Below are 23,494 nucleotides of genomic sequence, written 5' to 3'. Positions count from 1 at the left end.
TTAGTATACTACATTAAACATGGTATACCAATATGTAGTATATCAAGAATACGAGATACCATGATTCAATAGTAATTATGGTATATCAATGTGTAGTATACCAAGAATATTAAGTATACCGTTTAACATACTCAAACAAAGTATACTATAATTCAACACTAATTATGGTATATCAATATATATTATACCAAAGATATTGGATATACTATTTAACATACTCAAACAATGTATACCATGATTCAATACTAATCATGGTATACACATGTTAGTATACCAAGAATATTAGAAATACCATGATGGAACAATAATCATGGTATACTAATGTGTAGTATATCAAGAATACTAGTTATACTATTTAACATACTCAAACGAATTATACCATGATTAATAGTAATTATTGTATAACAAAAAGTATTATACCAAGAATACTAGGAATACCGTGATTGTCGAATCATGGTATACCATAGTATACCAAGAATATTAAGAATACTATTTTAAAAACTCAAAAGTAGTATACCATGATTCAACTATAATCACGATATACCATACCAAAAATAGTATGAATACCATTTAACATGCTAATAAATATAGTATACCATGATTCGACACAAATCACAATATATCATGATTCAATAGTAATCATAGTATATCTGATTCAATTGTAATTATTATACTAAAAATATTGTGAACATCATTTAACATACCAATAATCTTAGTATACCATTACTCGACTATAATAATAATTACGGATAAGGGTTAAATATACCTTTCTACTATGAGAAAAGGATCAAATTTACCCTTTGTTATACTTTTTGTTTAAAAATACCCTTGTTGTTATATAATTAGGCCAAATATACCCCTCATCCATTAAAGTTGTCCAAGGTAGCCCCATTTTCTATTTTAATTTTATTATTGCGTCGTCTACTAAATAAAAAATATGTTCGGTTGAGTTTGAACGACTAACCTATTAATGTTATTAGAGAGCAATATCTAATATGTCAAGAGTCAAATTTTGGTTAATCTAGCATTAATAAATTATTTGGTTGATATTTGAAGTTCTTTTTAATCTTCTTTTTCTCCTTTCATCTTCTCTCGGCAAGAAATTCATTAAGAACGATTTGTAGAATCAAATAAATGATAAAATTTCTGTGTATTTTTTACTTCTTTATATAAAAAAGTATTTAATATTATTCCTAATAAGGTTATTTTGATACATTTCTAAAATAAAAATTTATCGATAAGAGTAGTAATTTACCTGAGTTGTGGTTTATTATTAGAAGAATTTGAACGGTATTTTTTAAAATATGATATTGTTAAAGTGAATTGTTAGTCGTTCACTATTTTAGATTGTGACACCACTTATAAAAAATCCTGCGTATGTCACTGGTGTCATATCACCAGTATGTGTTCAATAGACACAATAGAACTTGAGTTTAAGTGTCTAATAAGTACAACCTTCAGTAGGCGTCCAAATGAAAAACATGGGCAAGTTTAAGTGGCAGCTTATGTATTCAACCTTTTTTGTTTCAACGGATAAGGGTCAAATATACCCCTCTATTATGAGAAAAGGATGAAGTTTACCTTCCGTTATACTTTCTGTCTAAAAATATCCTTGTTGTTATACAATTAGGCCAAATATACCCCCCATCCGTTAAAGTTGTCCAAGGTAGTTGCCCAATCCCACGTGGCACTGACATTTTGGCCATGTGGCATGCCACCTCACTGCCGAAAAACCCATTTTACCCCTCTCTTTCCCCTGGGCATTTAATAAACGCGAATTCTCCAAGCAGATTTGTGTGCACCTCCCCATCGATCATCTAATAAGGTAACGAACCAAAATCTGTAATATTTAAAAATGATCAAAATGCTGGTGTTGATTTTAAAAGAGTGAATAATTTCTAGTTTGGTTGGTCTTTTTCTTTTTTTTTAGGTTACAGAAACAAGAAACAAGAAAGTTTTATTCCTTCAGAAATTGTGAAGCATTCAGAATAAACTGCTGAAATATGGATATTATTTCCCATGATTTAGAAGATTATTTAAGAGAACCCCTGTATTATACTACAGATATTAATTAACAGTATGTAAAATTTGTTGCAAGTCTCTACCAAGTCTTATGAGAAGTTGGAAAAGCACGATAGTTAGTACTTGCTGAAGTTTGAGGACACTCTGCGGTCTAAGTTTCTCAGCTGACAAAGTTGAGATGAATTTATCTTTTGGCTGGCCATCAGAAATACTAATGAACTCAACATTTGAAATACCAATGAAATTTTTTATTTCAGAAGTATTTCAAGTCATATGAAATAATGGAGTTTTACTTATAAATAATCTTCAAGTTTTTTTTCATGGAATCAAAGTCCAAACATAACTAGACCTTGTAGATACTAAATCTTAACTTTAGATTTAAATATATGTTTTTCAATTTCAATCAAATATTTTCCAAACACATACTGGAGTTGTCAAGAACCCTACATCATGGCCAGCTTTTAATTGGTAACATCAGAGACCTTTACAGTGTTGGAAAGTCAAAAGGTAGAAATTATTATTATATTTTATTTGCAGTGCATGAACTAGAATAGGTTTTGGGTTGATTAATCCTGCACTTGCAAGATTTTGTTCATGCATTCTTAGGAGTTGCTAGTTGTGGGAGAAGAAGTAAAAGAGACGGGTAAGATGGGTTTACGGCAGCGAGGTGGCATGCCACGTGGCCAAAATGTCAGTGCCACGTGGGATTGGGCAGCCACTTTGAATAACTTTAACTGATAAGGGGTATATTTTGCCTAATAGTATAACAGCAAGGATATTTTTAGAGAGAAAGTATAACGGAGGATAAACTTGATCCTTTTCTCATAGTAAAAGGATATATTTGACCCTTATCCATAATAATTATATGAAATATATTGTGAATATCATTTAATATACCAATTTTTTGTATACAATGATTCAACAGTATTCATGGTATAGTAAATATGTATCAATATACTATTACTATTGAGATTTTATGCACATTATGTTCCACCCAGGTTCTACAAAATATATCATGATCTTAATTATGATATACTAAATCTTATAATATTGAATAAACATAAATTAAAAGTATATGTATACTAAATAGTATAATATTTATTAAATTTAATATATTTTATTTTTTTCTTTATGTAATACTAACATTATATTCTTTGTTAAATATGTTATATATTCTTAAAAACACTTCTTGATTATAAAGAAATGGATTGAACGAGCGCAAGAATTAAAAAAGAGAGGTGAAACGATAAGGACATAACAAGCATAGCACCTATACTATGCGGCAAACTGTAACAAGTGTTTGCTACTTCTACTCAAGCTATTTTTTATCTCTCACTGCAAGTATTTACTAAAGTCCTTGAACATATCATTTATCAAAAATATACAAATATTTTCTTGAAAATGCACTAATATGGGCACACCTGAATTTAAAATTCGACAACTAAAGTTCGCGATTTCTCATAACTAATGTAATTTTGGGTAATTTTGAGGTGAAGTTAAAAAAGGGTACTAAAATTATCTTTGACTATGAGTTTTAACCAAAAAAAATAAAATAGTAAAAGTTGAAAATCTAAGTGAAAGTCAATATTTCACATAAAATACACCTTCAAGCTAATATTTCAATGTCTTATTTAAAGATGAATTAACTTCATATTTATTTAATATAATGAATTAGTAAGTAGTTTGACATTTTTATGTCCAATTATTATATAGTATTTACTTATTCCTCTTCCTGTTTTGTTCCTAAGCTACAGGGGAAAATGCAAAAGAGAAGAAAATGGCACACGTAGGTTGAATTAAGGGGCATGCTAGGAAGTACTCCTTATGTAGTAGACAAAGAAATAGGAGGTAGTTTGGGAGTAGCGGCTAGAATTTGAGTATTTAGGGGCGGGTTGGGTAATTAAGTTATGCTGCTAGGGCATTTATGTCTGAATCCATAATTTATATGTACTGATTAAAGTATTTTACATTGCCAGTTTACTTAGAGGTCAACTGTAGTTATTACCTTATTGTGCAAGTTATCGCAGGATTGAGGAATATGTAATTACGTGAAAATAGTATTAGCTAGCTGTTGCGGAAGCCAAATGTATATAGTGTGAATGAGTCACAACTACTATACCAAAAATTATGACAGCCACCGAATAATAAATAAGACAATAAGACAGCAATAAAAGGAACACTAGAATTTACGAGGTTCGGCCAATTTTACATACTTCCTCCGACACAACCAATATTTTATTCCACTCCAAAAATACAAGTGAAATAATACTAAAGAGAGAAGATACAAATGCCTTAAGAAGATAAGAAGGCAAATGAGAGGTGTGTTTAAATCCTAAACATTAGGCCTTCTTTTATAGGGAAATATTTTCCCCCAAATGAAATCATCCACCGATGTGGGACAATTTCTTTTATCAATCAACAAATCTTCACCTTGACAAAATTCCACATCTTTAATTTTCTCTCAATAACAAATTTTGGTTGTGTCTTCATCTTCTATCTTCAGTGTTCAACAATGTTGATCAAATCCAAACAATGTTGAAACTTGACCGCAGTCACCACTTTTGTCAGCATATCAGCAGGATTCTCCGTAGTATGAATTTTCTTCACCGTGACTCCACCTTCTTCTATGATTTCTCGGACGAAATGATACCGAACATCAATGTGCTTCGTCCTTGCATGATAAACTTGGTTCTTCGCTAATTGAATAACACTTTGACTATCACAAAAAATTGTGATACTTTTTTGTTCAACACCAAGCTCTTTTAGCAACCCCTGAAGCCAAATTGCCTCTTTCACAACCTCTGTAATAGCCATATACTCTGCCTCTGTTGTAGACAAAGCAACTGTTGACTGCAAAGTAGACTTCCAACAAACTGGTGTCTTTGCAAAAGTAAACACATAACCAGTAGTTGATCTTCGTTTGTCCAGATCACCCGCAAAATTCGAGTCACAATATCCAACTACAGACTGATTGTCTTCCTGCTCAAAAACTAACCCAACATCTACAGTATTATGAATATACCGTAGAATCCACTTCACAACTTGCCAATGCTCCTTTCTTGGATTATGCATATATCTGTTAATAACTCCAACAACTTGTGAAATGTCAGGTCTCGTACAGACCATTGCATACATCAAGCTACCAACAACATTTGCGTATGGTACCTTTGACATATACTCTCGTTCAGCTTCATCTTTTGGCGACATAGTAGTACTTAGCTTAAAATGGGGAGCAAGTGGAGTACTAACTGGCTTAGTCTTTTCATCTATGCCAAAACGTTGTAGTACTCTTTTCAAATATTCTTTCTGAGATAAACAAAGTTTCTTTGAACGTCTATCTCTTATTATCTTCATGCCAAGAATTTTCTTTGCCTCACCCAGATCCTTCATCTCGAACTCCTTCTTCAGTTGAATCTTCAACTTATCAATTTCTTCCGAATTCTTGGAAGCTATCAACATATCATCAACATATAGGAGAAGATATATAAAGGAACCATCTTTAAGCTTGCGCAAATACACACAATGATCGTACTTGCTTCTCTTGTACCCTTGCCGCGACATAAACTTGTCAAATCTTTTGTACCATTGTCTAGAAGATTGTTTCAATCCGTACAACAATTTTTCAAGTTTGCACACCATATTTTCCTTTCCAGCAACTTTGAATCCTTCTGACTGAGTCATGTAGATTTCCTCCTCCAAGTTTCCATGTAAAAACGCAGTTTTTACATCCATCTGAACTAGTTCCAAATCCAACTGTGCTACTAAAGCCAACATAATTCTAATGGAGGAATGTTTTACAATTGGAGAAAATACTTCATTGTAATCAATTCCCTCCTTTTGAGCATATCCTTTGACCACCGATCTTACTTTGTAGCGAACATCTTCTTGGTTAGGAAATCCTTCTTTCTTTGCAAATACACATTTGCACCCAATTGCTTTCTTTCCCTTCGGGAGATTGGCCAATCTCCATATATGATTCTGATGAAGGGACTGTATTTCATCATTCATGGCAATCCTCCACTTATCTTCTTCTGAACTTTGGACTGCGTCTTTATAAGTGGTAGGAACATCATCAACTACAATTGAGGTTGCACAAGAAACCATCTCTATGAGACGAACAAGTTTCGTTATTGTCCTTTTTGGCCTGCTGGTTGCTATTGATTCAAGTTGTTGTTGAGGTTCCTGAGTTGAAATCTCCTCTACTAGCTCTCCTTCCAGAGGATAATCTTCATTTGTTTCCTCCTCTGCTTCTTGTGTAGGAAAAATAAATTTTCCCTCAAACTCCACCTGCTTAGAAGCACCTTCATTTTGTTTGGTATCTTCTGTTACCTTATTTACCATAGCAGATTCATCAAAGGTAACATCCATGCTGGATATTACTTTCTTTGTCATAGGACACCATAAGCGATATCTTTTGACTCCAGAAGTAATTCCCATAAAAATAGCCTTCTTTGCCCTTGGATCCAATTTTGACTCTGTCACATGATAATATGTAGTTGAGCCAAACACGTGCAAAGAGTCATAGTCTACAGCAGGCTTTCCATACCATTTTTCAAATGGTGTCTTGCCATCAATAGCAGCAGATGGTAGACGATTAATGAGGTGGCATGCATATGTAATTGCATCAGCCCAAAATTCTTTGCCCAAGCCAGCATTGGACAACATACACCGTACCTTCTCCAGCAAGGTCCAGTTTATACGTTCTGCCACTCCATTCTGTTGTGGTGTATGTCTAACAGTGAAGTGTCGGACGATGCCATCATTCTCACATACCTTATTGAAATGATCATTTTTGTATTCACCTCCGTTGTTTGTATGAATACACTTGATCCTCCTGCCTGTTTGATTCTCCACCATCGTTTTCCATTTGAGAAAAATTTCCAGCACTTCATCTTTGCTTTTCATTATATACACCCACACTCTTCGGGAAAAATCATCAACAAAGGTTACAAATAGTTCTTCCCACCCAATGAAGGTGTTTTGGAAGGACCCCAAACATCAGAGTGTACATAATCCAAAATGCCTTTAGTATTATGGATTGTTGTACCAAATTTAACCCTTGTTTGTTTCCCTTTGACACAATGCTCGCAAAACTCCAAGTTGCAAGTCACTATCGTTGTCCCAATAACTGTACTACCACGATAATGGTACATGTTATTGTTCTTCCGATTAGCCTTCATTACCACTAGTGCACCAGAGTTTCACACCTCCTTTTTCACCCGCGCCACCGCAAAGGGGCGTAGAAGGGAGTTTTTTCAATTAAAGGACAATCGAAATGAGATTTTATTTAAAGATTCAGAGTCTTCACTTGGGAGATTTGTGGTGTCCCAAATCACCGGTTGAATCCCGAATCGAGGAAAAGAATGACTCTGTTTAACAGTCTGCGCACCAGAAATCCGGATAAGGAATTCTGTTAACCCGGGAGAAGGTGTTAGGCATTCCCGAGTTCCGTGGTTCTAGCACGGTCGCTCAACTGTCATATTCGGCTTGATTATCTGATTTTATACAATTATGAACATACGTACAAATTTTAACTGTTTACCGCTTTTGTTATTATTTATTCAAAGAATTGCAACGTCGTGAGAACGCATCTCGAATTGCGCCACATAAATGTACCCGCAATTTTCGATACGTTCCGACTTCGTTGAGATTTGGATTTGGGTCACATAAATGTGCACCCGAGTTTAAGAAGATAACATTATTAAATACGCGCCTAAAGCGACTAGCGTATCATTATTTTGGATAGGACCGCGAAATTTTGCTAAACGGTCCAACCCGAAGTCTAAGTAATTTTACCAACACGTATAGAGGGCCCCACAGCTTGTGTACTTTTGTTTGTCGAGGCTCGTCTCATTCATTATTTTTAAAAGGAATTTGCAACGTCGTGGAAATGCATCTCGAACCACGTCACAATCAATGTACTCGTGATTAGCGACACATTTCGACTTCGTTGAGATTTGGATTTGGGTCACATAAATGTGCACCCGAGTTTAAGAAAGTAAATTATTAAAAGTACGCGCCTAACAGTGACTAACACGTTATTACTTTTGGAAAAAAGGCCGTGAAATTCGCTAAGCGGCCGATCCCGAGTTCTAAGTAATTAATACGTACATTTGTGAGGGCCCCACAATCTGTGCGTTTTGCTAGGCGAGGCTCATCTCATTTATTTTAAAAGGACAATCCTAAAGTGACTACATTTTTATTAAGTTTGTCTCTAAAAAAAAAATCTCCAAATTAATTACATGCTTAAAATAGGGACGTGACTTATTAGTTATTAGTCTAAGACAAATGCAAATGGGAAATTGTAATCGAGCTTGTACAAAGGGAGATTATTTAGTATCTTATTCTATAAGTTAATATTACCAAAAAATTAAAATTATAAATAGAAATACAGAATTGACGAACAATAATATCAAAAACGAAACTAATTACTCTTTACCAATTTTAGACCCACCTTACTAATTTCAGCTCAATTTATTTAATACAAGTGAAATTCAGGAATTCCAAAACACTTTCCTGTTTCAGCTTGCAGCTGGCCTCTAATCTCATAAATTATACTATGAAACAAAACTAAACTAATACGACTATTATATAATCATATTCCAAGATCCAAACAGTCCCAGTCCAGATTAATTTAACAGTCCAACAAGCTCATTTTTAACTACAGGAATCAGTTACCAGATGCTAACATGTTTTAATAAAAAAAAATCTCTCATACAACTCCGTTTCAGTCCACTTACTACATACTAACAGGGATCTACCTATCATCAGCGACTGAAGAATTTAAATACACAAGTCATATTGAAACCAAAGCAGAATTTCAACTCTTCACGTATATTCAAACTTCATGTTTTCAGCTTACAAATGCCAAAGTTACAGTTGTGTACCTGGTATTGCCAATACAAGAAGAGGAAGGTCAACAAAGTAGTATGTAACACAACAACAACAACAATAACCAGCAACAACCAGCAAACGGAATACCCAGTGACAGATTTGAAAACCAACACGATTCCAGCACACTCAATGAAACAGTATCAACACAAACCAATGCAGACCAGGAATAACAACTCAAGAAACCACTTAAAAACCTCAATTAAACGGAAACAAACTGATTCTGATTTTCAGTAGTAAAGAAGACCTCACTTTTCAGTATTTAGCTCTCAACCTATTGAACTCCTTTCGGTAAAAACTCAGCTTGTATTTCACTCTTAAACTCTGAATTTCTGATGTCAAAAATCAGCCCCCCCTTTTTTCCTCTCCCTCCTCTGTACTAAATGTGAGCACGTGATTTTTTGTTTCGCACGACTCTTGCCTTGAAAGACTTAAACTAATCCGAAATATTCTCCCCACACTTGCATGCCTTGTTCCCCACTACTGCATGCTTTGTCTCCCACTATATTAAACAAATACATTAATTCTCACCACCATATATCTTGTCCCCCACTATATTAAACAATGCATTATTGTCCACTACCATATGTCTTGTCCCCCATTATGTACTAAATAATGTATTAATTCCCACCATCATGTCTTGTCCCCCACTACGTATTATTTTAATATTATTAGTGCCTTGTGGACGGAGCACTCAAATTAATTATTTTTTAAGGCTCATTTCCCATATTACTCCTGAAACTACTGAAATTACCATTCTGCCCCCATCCCCTTTCAACCTATACCAAAACCATATCAGCTATAACCAATTCCTCTAATCAATTAACCAAACTACAACAGCTATAACCAAATCAAGCCAGACAATTGACAAATTAAACACATGAAACTAACTCCCAATTCCGTTTATCATGGTCAGATTCATATCAACAAACTTAATAGGACAAACAAGTAGATTCAAATCACTAAACTCAATCATCAGTTGACCTCAAACTAAATCAAACAACATCATAACAAAGATGAATGATTCAAACTAAATCAAAAACTAAGGACCAGCACATAAACACTCGACAATAAATTACTTGATGAAAAACTAACAAACTTCAAACAAAAATGAACATGAATTATCTCTAATACAAACAAAGACCTGGGTTCGAATTTAAACCAACCCATCGGAACACAAACACAATCATAGAAAGAAGAAAAGGAGCGAAAGATGAATTCGCTGAACGAAAACTAAAAGAAAAGAGAACGGAAACCTACTAGTTTGAAGTCCAAGTTCGAATGGCAACCTCGATTTCCGACCAGACACAAAAAAAAAAACTTCGCGTCGAACCCAAACGCTTGAGCTACTCCATTTCGATTATTTCTTAGAAATGACTTAAAGTTAACGTTTTGAAAGAACAACAAACACCGAACTCTATCTATTTCGTGGCTGTTTTCGTTGCTTTCTCAATCTGTTCCTCCTCTGTCTTCTGAATGTGGACGTGAGTGTGTGAGACGTTTCTGGGTTTGGCTGGAGGTGAACGACGAGAGCTTGGAGCTGGCCGTGACAGTGGTGGTGGCTGCTGGACGTGGAGGCTGCTGGGGTATTGAAGAAGACGACGCAACAGCAGTGAGTTGGGTCGTTCGTGTATGGTTGCGTCGTGTGTGTTTGAAGAAGGAGAAGGAGGGCAGCGAGGCAGTTGGAGGTCGATGTGCTGTGGTCGTTCATGGCTGGTGGTTGCTCAGAAGCGATGGGGCTGGCTGGGGTGTTGGTCGTCGATGGCTGGAGCTCGATGATGAAGAAAGTGAAGCAGAAGCGATGGTGGCTGTGTGTGGCTGCGTCGCTGGTCCGTCGTGAGGACGGTGAAGAAGATGAAATGGAAGGGATGGGGTGCTGCGAAGAAGACGACGCAAGGGGGGGGGGGGTCGTTCGGAGAAGATGATGCAGTAGGGGCGCGGGTGTTTTTTTTGGGGCCTCTAGGGTTTGTTTGTTTGGGTGAAGGGTAACTGAAAGGGGGGAGGGTCCTTTTGGTTTAGTGTTGGACCGGGTCGGTGGGTTTTTGGGTTGGATAAGGAGTTATTTGGTTTGGGCCTGGTTGATTTAATTTAAAAGGTGGCCCAGTCCGATTTTCTTCTTATTTTCATTGCCTCTTTTTCTTCTTTTATTTTTCTTTAAATAAAACTAAAGTTCTAAAAATTCTAAATTAGCCTATAGAACTAAATTAATTTATAAAAGTGCTAATTAACTCTTAATAACAATTAACACATAATTAAATAGTAATTACGATAAAATCACACAATTTGGACATTAAATGCTAAAAATGCGACGTACATTATTTTTATGATTTTTGTTCTTGTAAAACAAACTTAATTGCTCCTAATTGTAAAATTAAATCCTAAATGCAAATGCGATATATTTTTGTATTTTTTATTAATCTAATAAATAAACATGCACAGACAAATACAAATAATTATCCAAAAAAATGCCACGAAAATTCTCAAAATTGCACACAAAGGAAAATTATTTTTTTTTTTGAATTTTTGGGAGTAATTCTCACATAAGGCAAAAATCACGTGCTCACAGCTGCTCCTCTTTGTCCGAAAACACGAAGAGTTTTCGTGCAAAGATAAAGTGAGCAGATACGAGCGATTTTTGCCCATCCGAGTACTCCGTGTGAAGCAATTTTTTGAAAGATTTAACCGAACCTTTGCTTCAAAGGTTTCCTACATATCCCTGGCTAGAAGGGAATCAGGTTAATGTTGTTCAGAAAGTTTTGGTAGCTGGGCCTACCATGGGATTGCAATGTTACTGTTGTTGCATGCTGTTATTACTGCTTGTCGACCTCCTTATTACACCATACTGAAAGAAAACAAGAAGCTAGACTAAACTATAGTCTATGAATTACAAAATCTTATCTAGATCTTCAGCCGTGCTCTTGTATCTTTTGTTGCTTTGATGTCTCGGTGACTCCTCTGGTATTTCTTTACTTCTGATTTGTCTTGTATTCTCCCTTGACTGCCGATCTCGAACTGCTTATTTCCTTCTCGTGAGCTTCGTATTATTTTTCCATCGAATCTTGAACTTCCTTCCTCTGCTGGGGATTTTTGTTGTTTCCCGCTGGGGATTTCGGTTGTATTCCTCTGCTTTACTGACTTCAACACCAATTACTTCTTAAATATAACACCTTTATTCTCCAGGCGGGCTCCTGACTTCGATATAACTTTTTTAAAATATAACACTTTTATTCTCCAGGCGGGCTCCTGACTTCGATATAACTTCTTAAAGATAACACCTCTGCCGTTTCTTTACTTCTGGCTCAACTTGTGGTCTTCCTTCTGATTTCTGAAATGGGATTCGTGCTGGGGTTTTTTTGTTGTTGTGACCCTCCGCATTACTGACTTCTGACTTGATCTTGACGTGTATTCCTCTGTTCTGCAGGCGGGCTCCTGACTTCATTAACTTCAAATATAACAACCTCCGTTCTAACGGGCGGGCTCTTGACTTCAATAACTTCTTAAATGTAACACCTCCATTCTCCAGGCGGGCTCCTGACTTCAACAACTTCTTAAATGTAACACCTCCATTCTCCAGGCGGGCTCCTGACTTCAGCAACTTCTTAAAAATAATTCAGCCTCTATTCTCCAGGCGGGCTCCTGACTTCAACAACTTCTTAAATGTAACACCTCCATTCTCCAGGCGGGCTCCTGACTTCAGCAACTTCTTAAAAATAATTCAGCCTCTATTCTCCAGGCGGGCTCCGGACTTCGACAACTTCTTAAAATTTTAACACCTCCATTCTCCAGGCGGGCTCCTGACTTCGACAACTTCTTAAATGTAACACCTTCATTCTCCAGGCGGGCTCCTGACTTCAACAACTTCTTAAATGTAACACCTCCATTCTTCAGGCGGGCTACTGAATTCAACAACTTCTTAAAATTTTAACACCTCCATTATCCAGGCGGGCTCCTGACTTCAACAACTTCTTAAATGTAACACCTCCATTCTCCAGGCGGGCTCCTGACTTCAACAACTTCTTAAATGTAACACCTCCATTCTCCAGGCGGGCTCCTGACTTCAACAACTTCTTAAATGTAACACCTCCATTCTCCAGGCGGGCTCCTGACTTCAACAACTTCTTAAATGTAACACCTCCATTCTCCAGGCGGGCTCCTGACTTCAGCAACTTCTTAAAAATACAACATCTCCATTCTCCAGGCGGGCTCCTGACTTCAACAACTTCTTAAAATGTAACACCTCCATTCTCCAGGCGGGCTCCTGACTTTGACAACTTCTTAAAATTTTAACACCTCCATTCTCCAGGCGGGATCCTGACTTCAACAACTTCTTAAAATTTTAACACCTCCATTCTCCAGGCGGGCTCCTGACTTCAACAACTCCTTAAAAATAATTCAGCCTCCATTCTCCAGGCGGGCTCCTGACTTCAATAACTTCTTAAATGTAACACCTCCATTCTCCAGGCGGGCTCCTGACTTCAACAACTTCTTAAATGTAACACCTCCATTCTCCAGGCGGGCTCCTGACTTCAGCAACTTCTTAAAAATAATTCAGCCTCTATTCTCCAGGCGGGCTCCGGACTTCGACAACTCGAATCATCTTCTTTCAACTGCTTCCCTCAAAAACTGGTGTCTTATTCCTCCGAAATATACTGGGGACAACGCCGATGTTTTATTCACAACTATATTATTTTCCTTCTTCACAGACTACTTACTTTAAAGCTGGTGTCTTCCTTCCACTTGGAACTACTTTCCTCAAGCTGGTGTTTTCACTTCTCTGAAACCTGCCGGGGATATCACTGCTGGAGAATTATCTTCCTTCTTTAAGACTAGTTACTTTCCTCCCTTTAACAATGGCGGGGATGATACTGATTTAAAGACCACTACCCTTAAAACTTGGGCTATCTTGCTTCTTCCAAGATTGCTTTCTTTAAAACTTGTATTGCTTTCTCTCGCATACTGCCGGGGATTTCATTTCCTTCAAAACTCGTGTTATCTTCCCTCTTCCCTAAGTGGCTATCTGATTTCAAGAAAATTTTCGTAATGAGAGAAAATTTTCTGCCCTAGTTTGATAATCTTCTTCGTGGCCCTGTCTTCCTGCTGTCAATGATATTTCCTTTCCTTGCTTCAAATCAAAGAAAATTTGTTAATTTAAAACGTGGTGGGTGGTCGTGCCACTCCTGCCGGGGATGGTTTTTTTATCTCCCTTTTCCTACTTTGCGTTTTATTACAAAACTTGCTGGGGATGATATTATTTGCTGAGGATGATACTCCTGATGGGGATGGTTTTTCTCTTTTTCCCCGTTCTGTGTTGTCCGACCATTGCGGAACTTGGTCGAGAATCTGTCGGAGTTGTTCCTGTATCTTGCAAATCTACTGGGGATCCTCATAACCTTTTAACTGTTGCTTTTCCGTTTTTCTCCAACTTCCCCTGGAATTTTGGTCCTCTTGGGATCTAGACCCACTCATCATTTGGTCTTTCGACCAACTTCTTTTCGCTTTGTCGCCTTATCTTTGGCCTGTCCTATTCGCATTTTGCTTTGCACCACTTTGGCAACCGGTAGTAAGCTCTGAAAATCCTTTTCAAAAACAAACTGCTAGGGAGGTAAAGTCTTTCAACCAAGAAATAAAAAAGTGATGATTTCAAAAAATAGAAAAAGAAGAAGTCTTTCTGAACAAATGCTGGGGAAAAAGAAAGAAAATGACTTATCTGAATGATATAACCGATCCCAACGATCAGGTCGTGCATTCCGGACTAATCAACCCAGTCTATTTGTATCAATCAATCTTTCGGACGGCCTCATCTTGCTGGGGATAAACACGAACTCAACTCTTTGCCAAATGTGGACCCTTTCCGCCAATCTTGCCTTGTTGCCTCATAGTGCCCTTCGAGGGGTTTTCACTAATAAGACTCTCTCATTTCTCTCAACTCCCGTCGCCTTATGGTGCCTGTGAAGGTTTTCACTGATAAGACTCTCTCATTTTATTTTATTTTTTAGCTGGGGATTGGAGTGCTGCCGATATGATTCTCTCTGCTGGGGATTCTTTCCGGCTATCAATTCATGTCTAGTCCATGATCCTCTTCTCTGCCGGTAATTAGGGTGTTATCCCCGACTTCCATTTGCATGACTTGGCACTTCTCGACTACTGATCGGGAGGTCTTTTTCGGACAACAATATGGGTTTTCATGATGGGTAAAACAGTACAACTCTTGGAATCAAACTTTCTTTCCAAAATTACAAACACAACCTTCTGCCCCAGTTTTTCTTGCTTGGGGATTTTTATTTTTTGTTACATTATGTTACATTATGCACATTATGACCGAGCCGTGAGGCGCCTACGTATCCTTCTTTGAGGAATCAGGTCAAACGTAGTTCCCAATTCCTTGTTTTCTTGTGACTTTCTTTTGTCTTTATTATCATTATTTTTCTCTTTTCTTTTTCTTTCATTTTAATTACTGATTCCAAAAGAGGGATATGAAAGAATAAATAAGGCTCAAAAGGGGAAGCAAAGGTTAAAGTGTTTGGATAGAAGAAAGAATTGCCTCCGTCATTTCATTCTCCGCTAAATGCCAAGTACAAACAAACAACAATTACAATTAAAAGAAGTCATACATAATATCTCTTAATTGCGTCAGAATTGATAGCCATGTCGACGCATTTCCCTTCGATGTCTGTTAAACATAAAGCGCCATGGGACAACACTCTGGTTACAATGAATGACCCTTGCCAATTCGGGGCGAACTTGCCTTTTGCCTCTGCCTGATGTGGGAGGATGTGTTTCAGCACTTGCTGGCCCACTTCAAACTTTCGGGGACGCACCTTTTTGTTGTATGCTCTTGCCATTCTCTTTTGATACAACTGGCCATGACACACAGCTGCCAATCTCTTTTCATCAATCAGGTTCAATTGCTCCAACTGGGCTTTGACCCACTCGTCATCATCAATCTCAGCCTCAGCGATAATCCGAAGGGATGGAATTTCAACTTCCACCGGTATTACTGCTTCAGTTCCATATACCAACAAATAAGGAGTTGCCCCTACCGAAGTACGGACAGTAGTGCGATAACCCAACAATGCAAATGGTAATTTTTCATGCCATTGCCTCGAACCTTCTACCATTTTCCGAAGTATCTTCTTTATGTTTTTGTTGGCCGCTTCAACTGCATCATTCGCCTTGGAACGATATGGGATGGAATTGCGGTGTGCAATCTTAAACAGTTGACATACCTATTTCATCAAATTGCTGTTAAGATTAGCACCATTATCCGTGATGATCACTTTTGGGACCCCAAATCTACAGATGATATGGGAGTGAACAAAATCCACCACTGCCTTCTTGGTTACCGACTTGAAAGTTTTATCTTCAACCCATTTAGTGAAATAGTCGATGGTCACCAGAATGAACCTATGACCGTTGGTAGCTGACGGCTCAATAGGTCCAATGACATCCATGCCCCAGGCGACAAATGGACATGGTGCTGACATTGTGTGCAATTCTGTCGGCGGAGAATGAATCAAATCTCCGTGTATCTGACACTAATGGCATTTTCGCACGAGATTGATACAATCACGCTCCATAGTGAGCCAATAGTACTCTGCTCGAAGAATCTTCTTCGCCAATACGAATCCGCTCATATGGGGCCCACAAACTCCAACATGTACCTCTGTCATAAGTGTCGTGGCTTGACTAGCATCTATACATCTCAGCAATCCCAAATCTGGGGTTCTTTTGTACAACACTCCTCCACTGAGGAAGAATCCACTTGCCAATCGCCGAATGGCTCTCTTTTGATCTCTGGTGGCCTGCTCCGGGTATATCCCCATCCTGAGGTACTCCTTGACATCATAAAACCATGGCTCGCCATCTATTTCTTACTCTATCATGTTGCAATAAGCATGCTGATCACGAACTTGGATATGCAGCGGGTCAACATGAATTTTGTCTGGGTGGTGCAACATCGATGCTAAAGTGGCTAAAGCATCGGCAACCTCATTGTGAACTCTTGGGATGTGTCTGAACTCCACTGATCGAAACCGCTTGCTCAGATCGTGCGAAAATTGTCGATATGGTATGAGCTTCAATCCCTTATTTCCCATTCACCCTGAATCTGATGCACCAGGAGGTCCGACTCTCCCAAGACCAAGACGTCCTGGACATCCATGTCTGCAGCTAACCTTAAACCCAAAATGCATGCCTTATATCCAGCCATGTTATTGGTACAATAGAAACGCAGTTGTGCCGTGACAGGATAATGACGTCCTATTTCAGAAATAAGTACCGCTCCTATTCCAACTCCCTTCGCATTTGCGGCTCCATCAAAGAAGAGCTTCCAACCTGGTTCCTTGGTCATTTCCAACTCATCTATATACATCACTTCTTCATCAGGAAAATACGTCCTCAATGGCTCGTATTCTTCATCAACAGGATTCTCAGCCAAGTGATCGGCCAGTACTTGGGCTTTCATGGCCGTCCTTGTCACATAAACAATGTCGAACTCCGTGAGCAATATTTGCCATTTCGCTAACCTCCCTGTGGGCATAGGCTTCTGGAAAATATACTTCAGTGGATCCAAGCGTGAAATGATATAAGTAGTATACGATGACAGATAATCCTTCAATTTCTGGGCCACCCAAGTTAGGGTGCAACATGTCTTCTCGAGTTGAGTGTACTTAACCTCATAGCCTGTAAACTTCTTATTGAGATAATAGATTGCTTGATCCTTCTTTCCTGTAATGTCGTGTTGTCCCAGCATGCAGCCAAAAGAATTCTCCAGGACTGTTAGATAAAGAATTAACAGTCTTCCTGGCTCAGGTGGAACCAACACAGGTGGATTTGATAAATATTCTTTGATTTGGTCAAATGCCTCCTGACATTCTGCCGTCCATTCTATCGCAGCATCTTTCTTCAGTAGCCGAAAAATGGGTTCACAGGTTGCTGTGCAATGAACCTGCTGATATAATTCAACCTTCCTAACAGACTCATTACTTCTGTCTTGTTTTTCGGCAGTGGCAACTCTTGGATGGATTTGATCTTTGATGGGTCCAACTCATTACCTCGCCGATTGACGATGAATCCCAAGAGCTTTCCAGATGGAACACCAAATGCACATTTGGTCGGGTTGAGCTTAATATCATACCTTCGAAGTCTTTGGAAAAACTTCCTTAGGTCTGCTACGTGGTCCTCCTGATGCTTGGATTTTATGATCACATCGTCCACGTATACCTCAATCTCTTTGTGTATCATGTCATGAAACACATTAGTCATTTCTCTCATGTACGTTGCCCCAACGTTCTTCAAACCAAATGGCATTACCCGGTAGCAATAAGTCCCCCACGGCGTAATGAATGCCGTCTTTTCCGCATCTTCTTCATCCATCAGAATCTGATGATACCCAGCATAACAATCTACAAAAGATCCGATCTCACGTCCGGCATAATTATCGATCAAGATATGGATGTTGGGTCATGGAAAATTATCGAGTGCGGTAATCGACGTACACCCTGATCTTCCCATCTTTCTTTGGCACTGGCACCACATTAGCCAACCAATCGGGATATCGAGTGACCCGAATAACCTTTGCTTGCAGCTGCTTGGTTACTTCTTCTTTAATCTTCACACTCATATCTGTCTTGAACTTCCTTAATTTCTGCTTGATGGGAGGGCATGCCGGGTCAGTGGGCAATTTGTGAACCACTAAATCAGTGCTTAATCTCGGCATGTCATCGTACGACCATGCAAAGATGTCTTTGAATTCAATAAGTGTTTTGATTAGATCCCTGATATTTGGTGCAATGTGGATGCTTATTTTAGTTTCTCGGATATCATCTGCATCCCCTAAATTGATGGCTTCTGTGTCATTTAGGTTGGGCTTGGATTTCTCTTCAAACTGGCTTAACTCTCTATTTATCTCTTCGAAGGCTTCATCCTCATCGTATTCCGATTCATCATCATAATCGACCTCTTGTACAATTGGTTCGGGATTAGATTGATTTTTTAGACTGAGTTGAAGATCCGTTGTGCATGCCATGTCATTAGAACCAGTATGAAAAGAACTGTTCAGAAAGAGAAAAGAAGAAAACAAAGTTAAAACAAAAAAGAAAAAGAAAAAGCTTTTATTAAAATACGGGGTAACAGAGTTTCACACTTTGCCGAATAAAAAATAAAACAAGAAACTGGATTACAACTCTGGAATAATCCAGAAAACAAGAAAGAAAAATCCAGAGCCTACTACCAAGACTCCCTTCGGGTAGGAAGAGGAGTAGCCGTCCAATTGTTGACATTGGCCCTATGCCCCACAAACTTTATGTCTGCCTTACTGGAACCCTCTCCAGCTTCTATCATGTTGACATCAGCGAACAGCCTTTCAAAGCCCTCATTCAAATCTCCTTCTGGCTCGATCAGTGGTCCGAAAACTTCCGGGCCGACAACTTTCTGAAACCTGCTCTGACAAATGATCTGGATAGGCGCTAGATCGGCTTAGGAAGGACCCAGACTCTTTTCTTCAACTTGCGGGCCCGCTTTACATCCACTGCGGTAGGCTTGAATCCTAGCCCAAAAGTATCCAGGTTCTTGGGTAAGTAAACTGGCTGGACAATACCCTGCAGATCAACCCCCAAACCCTTTCCTGGTACAAACCCACTGTTTAACATTTCTGAGGCTGTCATGAAGGTTGCAGCTGCTATTCTGGGAAGTGGGAGGCCCCCACCCTCAGGAATTTTATCTACTGAGACTGCGTCAAAAACCTGATAAACCCATGGACCCTTGTCATCGTTGGTTTCTATGAAGGGCACAATGGCATCACTAACGGCATGTGTACCGTCATCCCCGTGTACCACAATCTCTTGTCTATCCCATTCAAATTTGACCATCTGATGCAGTGTAGAAGGCACTGCTTTGGCTGCGTGGATCTAGGGTCGCCCCAACAGAAGATTATACGACACCGCCACATCTATCACTTGAAATTCCATGGTGAACTCGACCGGACCAATTGTCAATTCCAGTATGATATCACCCACTGTGTAAGTACCACCCCCATCAAAACCTCGGACGCAGACGCTGTTCTTGTGAATCCTATCATCATCCACCTTCAGTTTGTTCAGAGTGGCCAAAGGACAGATATTGGCACTGGACCCGTTATCAATCAGTACTCGAGTGACCACGGAGTCTTCACATTTCACAGTCAGGTAGAGTGCTCTGTTGTGTTCTGTACCCTCTACCGGCAACTCATCGTCAGAGAATGTCACTCGGTTTACCTCGAAGATTTTGTGCGCTATTTTCTCCAAATGGTTCACAGAGAGCATGTCTGGGACATGGGTTTCGTTCAGAATCTTCATTAACGCCCGACAATGATCGCTTGAATGGACCAACAAGGATAGCAACGAAATCTGGGCTGGGGTCTTCCTCAACTTCTCTACAATGGAGTAGTCCTGTTCCTTCATCTTCTTCAAAAACTCCTCTGCTTCCTCCTCCGTCACTGGCTTCTTTATTGTTACAGGATTGGCCCTTCTCAATTCTGCGGGAGCAAAACACCTTCCCGAACGAGTTAACCCCTGGGCCTCGCATACTTCTTCCACAACCTCCTTCCCCTTATGCATCACTGTCACTTGACTGTAGCTCCAGGGCACAGCTTTTTCACTTGTTATCGGCAACTGCATTACTGGCCTGATAACAACTGGTTCTACGCGGGCCCCTTTCACCACCAACACTGGTGTGCTTGATACTCCATGTAGCACTACCTTGATAGGCTCTGACTTCTTCGCAACAACAGACGAACCTTTCCCCATTACCATAACTGGCTTGTCATCTACCCTTCCCAACTGTACCACTGCCTTTCCACTGGTCGGCTTTTCGTTTGGACTGGCACGAATCATCATTACCGTTTGTGAGGGTTTCTTGGGCTCTCCTCCTTCATGCATTAGTTCGATCATGTGGGCTTCATGGTGCATTGGCAACGGGTTCTCATTGATGTTGGGTGCCTCTGGTGCCTGAACCTCGATCCTATTTGTGTCAATAAGATCTTGTAAGACAGTCTTCAACTTCCAACACTTCTCAGTATCATGCCCGGGAGCCCCCGAACAATATTCACAGCTTACTGAGTGGTCCAGATTTTTGGGAAGGGGATTTGGCAATTTGGGCTCAACAGGACTTAATAGGCCTAACTGCCTCAATTTGTGGAACAGAGTAGTATAGGTTTCTCCCAACGGAGTGAATGTTCTCGATCTCTGCACCTTTTCATTCCTGAAAGTCTGATTCCCACGGAAGCTTGACCCTGAAGGATTCCTGTAGGCCCTTGGTGGTGGATATGTATTTTGTGGAGGTGGATATGTGTTTTGGGGAGCTGGATATGTGTTTTGGGGAGCCAGCACACGCCATTGCGGGCGAGCCGGAGGCTGGGTGTAAGTTTGGGCGGGATGGACGGAGAAATATGGCTCTTGTGGTGGATAATAGGGTTGTGGAGGCTTGTATGGAGTGTGTGGATAATTTGGGTAATGGGGTCTGGGTTGGTAGCGAGGGGACAGACCTCTGGATCTGGACCAAGCACCTGTTTCGACTGTTGCGACCTCCTCTCTCTTCTTTTTCCCGAGCGCACCTCCCGTGCCGCTTTGGATAGCCTGAGTTGTGGCCTTGATTGTCGAATAGCTCATTATCTTGTTGGACCTGAGTCCCTCTTCAACCATACCGCCCATTTTTACTACTTCGTTGAAAGATTTACCAACTGACGTCACCAGGTGACCAAAGTAAGTTGGCTCCAAAGTTTGTAAGAAGTAGTCTACCATTTCACCTTCCCTCATTGGTGGATCGACTCTTGCTGCTTGCTCTCTCCAACAGAATCAGAATTCCCTGAAGCTCTCTCCAGGCTTTTTCTCAAGTTTCAACAGTGTGAGACGGTCAGGGACGATCTCAAGGTTATCCTAGAAGTGACCTGCAAATGTTTGTGCTAGATCGTACCAGGTATACCACCTGCTAGGATCCTGCCTCGTGTACCATTCCAGTGCGGACCCACTTAAACTTTGGTCAAAATAATCTATCAACAGCTCATCCTTTTCACCTGCCCCTCTCATCTTACTACAGAAACCTCGTAGATGTGCCATGAGATCACCATGTCCCTCATATAGATCAAACTTTGACATCTTAAAACCTGCCGGCAATTGAACATCGGGGAAGGGACACAGATCTTTGTAGGCCACACTAACTTGCTGCCCAATCCATGCATATTCCTGAAGGATTGCTCCAGGCTTCTCACTTTACGAAGCACTTCGTCCTGCTCCGGATTCTTAGCCGGCCTCTCAGTTTCTGCCGGGAGTTGGAGGTGAGGGGTGTAAGTGTATGGCTCGGGTGCTTTAAAGGTTGGTTCAGGGGGGTAATACTGGTTATCGTGAGCCTGAAACAACGGCTCGCTGGATGATCTTTGCAGCGTGGCTGGTGGAGGTGCCACGAAGACATGAACAGTTGGCGGAGGAGGATTTTGTTTGGGTGGTGGAGCTTGGGGATTATAGGAAGTTTCCCCTTGATATTATTGGGCAATGGGGAAGCTCGTTGATGGACCAGTGGGAGGGTGTTCCGGAGTCCGAGCCGGTAAGAGGGTAGGAGTAGGGGGAAGGGTTGGTGATGTTTATCCCCTAGCCCAGGCTATGTGCATCCCAGCTATCTCTTGTCTCAACCTCTCTACCTCCTCCTTCATCATTTGCATCTCTGTCTTTTCCTCCTCAACACTTTTGTCCGAACCAGACATGCTTTTTGGAATGGGCCCTTTAGATCTTGTGTGGTAATGGTAATCTGCCAGAACGTTCTAACGAGCTAACTGTTTCGAAATCTTTCTCTGGATAAACAACAAACTTGTTAGCGTTAGAGTTTAACACATATTGCAATTTCACGTTGGGGATGCAATGTTCCTAAGCAGTTTAACCATTTCTAACATGTTTTTGCTTCGATTGCATGCGTCATCCCGGCTTACTCTCTCTTTTTATGTCCTTTTTTCCTTCCTTTTATTCACAATGCCTTTTCTTTTCTTTTTCTTTTTTTTAGTGATGGTAGAATCTTATGTGGATTGCCTACGTATCATGTCCCCGCATGAATCAGACCGGACGTAGTTCTGCCATATAAATGCGAAAAGAAAAAAAAAGAAATTTTCGATTTTTCACTAACAAACATTCTATTACTGACTACACGCTTTTTTTTGGAAAGGAAAATGACAGACTCGAAACCAAACCAAGTACGAACTCAATAACTATTGACATACTCTGACATGAAATAAAGACAGACTCCAACAGACAATAAACTCTAAGAAAAGAAAATGCGGATTCAAACTATGAATACATTAAAGTTTTAAACTCGGGATCCCGCGGGGCGTCATTCGGCCTCGCCGCGGGTTTAGGCGTAAGGTTCCTTTCCAGCTGTTCCAATTCATACATGATTTGCTTCACAAATATCAACACCGCCGAGAAGAAAGTAGTACGGGTCATGCTTTCACACTCCCGACATTTCCCGGTGATAGCACGAGCAATAGTCAGAATCTTGTTCCCGGTTTGGTCTTTCTCTAGGAGTAGGCGTTCTATCTGATCCCCTCTAACCTTCAAAACCC

Source organism: Nicotiana tabacum, chromosome 5 (assembly GCF_000715075.1).
Source record: "Nicotiana tabacum cultivar K326 chromosome 5, ASM71507v2, whole genome shotgun sequence".
Taxonomy (NCBI): domain Eukaryota; kingdom Viridiplantae; phylum Streptophyta; class Magnoliopsida; order Solanales; family Solanaceae; genus Nicotiana; species Nicotiana tabacum.
This window is presented reverse-complemented; position numbering follows the sequence as displayed.